This window comes from Triticum urartu, chromosome 5A (assembly GCF_056163025.1).
Source record: "Triticum urartu cultivar PI428250 chromosome 5A, HENAU_Tu73, whole genome shotgun sequence".
Taxonomy (NCBI): Eukaryota; Viridiplantae; Streptophyta; class Magnoliopsida; order Poales; family Poaceae; genus Triticum; species Triticum urartu.
The window spans coordinates 547,916,459-547,920,056 of NC_141877.1; the positions used below are offsets into that span (position 1 = coordinate 547,916,459).

The 3,598-nt window shown below is 41.9% G+C and overlaps 1 long non-coding RNA gene across 1 annotated transcript; it reads left to right on the forward strand.

Moving 5' to 3' along the window:
• The first annotated feature begins 2,435 nt into the window (after positions 1–2,435).
• Positions 2,436–3,169, forward strand: LOC147972745 (uncharacterized). The gene is made up of 3 exons (XR_015603502.1): positions 2,436–2,517; positions 2,912–2,987; positions 3,064–3,169. It is a non-coding gene; the product is annotated as an uncharacterized LOC147972745 (long non-coding RNA).
• Positions 3,170–3,598: the final 429 nt, after the last annotated feature.

The window sequence follows — 3,598 nt, forward strand, 5'->3', positions numbered from 1 at the left end:
CTGGCCAGTTATTTGTCTCTGGTTCGATCCCTTTATGAACCAGATCATTCTCACTCTTGGACCACTTAGGCCGGGCTACGAGGTAGCCACCTGACCCCGTGCGATGGTGAAGCTTCTTCTTCGCAGCATTTTGCTTGTTTATTGCCGACATCTTCTTACTCTTTTCTGATGTCTTGTGGGCCACAAATGCGGGCCAGTGATCTCTGATCTTCTCATATCTGCCCTTGAATTCTGGTGTCTCATTATTTTCGACAAACTTATTCAGCTCTTTCTTCCACCTCCTGAATAGTTCTGCCATCCTCTTCAGAGCAAAAGACTTGATTAATTTCTCTTTAACTGGGTTCTCTGGATTTTCCTCAGGCGGTAGGGTGAAATTTGACTTCAGCTCAGTCCAAAGATCATTTTTCTGCATATCATTGACGTAAGACACCTCAGGGTCTTCTGTAGCTGGCTTAAACCATTGCTGGATGCTTATCGGGATCTTGTCCCTAACCAGAACCCCGCACTGAGCAACAAATGCGCTCTTTGTCCGGAGGGGTTCAATAGGTTGGCCGTCGGGCGCGATTGCTATGATCTCAAACTTTTCATCCGAGCTCAACTTTTTCTTTGGGCCTCGTCTCTTTACTGAAGTTGTGCTCGATTCAGAGGGCTAGAAAAAAGAACAAAGACTTAATTAATATGTGTACATACCAAAACAATGAATGCATCAATCAGCTAGTCAGCATAGGCTTAACTAATATATACCTGGCCGGACTCGGTTCGGTCACCGGAGCCATCCTCATGTTGTTCTTCTTGCACCGGCATTAGGTCACCGTAGCCAGCTTGTTCACCCTCTCCTTCCAGACCATCGGTTTCGTTGAGAAACAACGAGATGGCATCACTTCCTTCTGCGATTATGTCCCTCAACAACGCTTCTTTTGTTGCTTCGTCTAGGGCGGTGTCCATAGTTTCTACAAATATTTACAACATGGCCATTATTATTCAAACATGACAGATGGATATATTAGTGCCAAACGTAGAACTAGCTACCTAATCATAGTAAGCTATCGGGAGGGGGTATATATCGACAACGACGACACTACATCATGTTCGAGAGGATCGCCGAGGGGTCGGGAGGTTGCCTAGTGTCAAAGGATTCAACAAAACCATGTCTTCATCATTAGGCGAAAGTAACATGTGCATGATGGTACGAAGCTCTTCAAAGTTGTTCTGGAACGGACTCCCAGATAGGATAATCCGCCTTTTGGTACAAAGTTCAGCAAGAGCCTTCCGAATATCGCTATTTGGAAGGCCTTTGCTGAATTGGTACCAAAAGGCGGATTATTCTATCCGGGACTCCATTCCAAAACAACTTTGCAGAACTTCGTACCAACATGCCCTGGTTACTTCCGGCTAATGATGAAGGCATGGATTTCTTCAATACTTTGACACTAGCAAACCTCTCTCTACTTCCGGCTAATAAGAAGAAGAAGAAGAAGAAGAAGAAGAAGAAGAAGAAAAGAAGAAAAAAAAAGAGGAGAAGAAGAAAGGAATAGAGGAGAAAAGAGAAAATAGAATATATTCTATTTTCTCTTCTTCTCCACTATTCCTTTCTTCTTCTCCTCTTCTTTTTCTTCTTTTTTCTTCTTCTTATTTATTTCTCCTCTTCTTTTCGGTAGAGGAAACCCTAAATAGCTAGCAAGTATCATGGGTGTGAGATACATGTGGCCTTCGGTGTCGGACACTACATCCACGTCCCACAAGTGACGTGGGCGTCGAAGCCCGCGCCACTTGTGGGATGTGGGTGTAGTGTCCGACACCGACGGTACTTGTATCTCACACCGACGATACTTTCTATTTAGGGTTTCTCCTCTACCGCTCCTCGACCTCTCGACGACCCTCGTTCCCGATAAAATAAAGAGGAAGAAGAAGAAAAAAGAAGAGAAGAAAGAATAGAGGAGAAGACTTCCTCTTCTTCCTCTCCTCTTCTTCTCCCTCTTCTTCCCCTTCTTCCTCGCCTCTCTCATGAATGTCCGGCGTTCTCGACCCCCCCCCCCCATGTCGATCGATGATGCCGGTTGTTTGGAGTAAGTATCAGGTATCAATATTTAATGTGAGGTTGTATATTATTGTTCTTCTTACCATCCAATTTATAGGAAGGTATGGGACCGGAGCTCGACACCCGATCCAATGGGCTTAAGTCTTAAGAAACTTCAGTACATACTTAACATAGAGCAGCCCATGGATAATGATTGCTTCAACACAACCGTGCGTATGCTGGCATGTGACGAGGGAGTATTGTTCACATACCCTCCTGTGCACTACATGGATCTACGATTTTGTGTAAGTTATTGTAACTCTTCATTCTATGTGTCATTAGCATCAACATGTTGAAGAAATATTTCTTTTTTTACTTAGTCCATGATGCTAGAGTCAACACAAGGTCAAAAGTTTTGCGAGAAGGAAACTATCCAGACGTTGGCAACATTATTTGATAGCTGGCCTGGGATGGACAACGACATCTCATCGTGCAACAAGGTAAGTAAAGTATTTTGTCCATTGTTATCATGGTTTATTGTTGTTTCTAATAGCTCCACTTGTAGATTTATCTTCCCTATGCATCCATCGGCCGATACATCTTGTACGTCATCGAGAAAGAGGCACGTCGTCTATATATTCTAGATCCTATTCAAACATCACAATCGTTAGAGGAAAAAGAATTGAGGCATGCACTGAAATTAAAAAGTTTTGCAAGGGATTTCAAAGAAGCACTCGAAATAAAGCTGCCTGGTTGGAATTATGATATATCTAAATGGCAACGTTTATTTCTGTTCGGTGTTCCAACGAGTATAGACGGATAATGAATTCATAACAAAAATATTTACTTTTGTTATCACTATATTCTATATATTATTAATCTAAAGTTTTGCAGGAATGTGTCTGGCTATTTTGTTTTTCATTTTATGCTCTGGTGGAACGGTAAAGAATTGGTCAAGCCGATTTGCACGGTGAGTATTGTCAGTTACATGTTTTAAGACCTTCGGCGTGAAATTTTCATACTAACTAAATGTATTGTTTGTGCAGGATGGGTATGAATTGAGGAAGCAGTTTTTATTACACTTGCTAAAACATCGTGGGAATGAAGCTAAAGGAAACTTTTCTGATATTGTGAAAGAATTACTTAAGCGCATCATCTAGATATTAATAATTTTGTAATAGATGTTTAGTTGGAACATCGCTTGGTTTGTTACATGGACATGTCGTTAATTTTTCTTCATGTTATCAATTTACATTGCAAAAATGAACTTTAGTTATTAAATAATTGTATTTGTGTTTTATTGTTTGTACGTGTGGAATTTAACACGTAACTCTTGTAAACTATTTCAAAAGCCCGTGACAACGCACGGGCACTCTACTAGTATTTATAGTGATAGACGACACATGCGCACAAGATTGAGACAAACCCCATGCCAGGTCGTGATGACCGCATGCAGGCTTCCGGTGGAACTGTACATCATGTTGTAGCTATAGTGAAGTAGGCCCGCCTAGCCCAATCCCTACTCCGCCCCTGCATACACATCAGTGAGACCTGAAGTGTGGAGCAGCCGAAAAGACACAC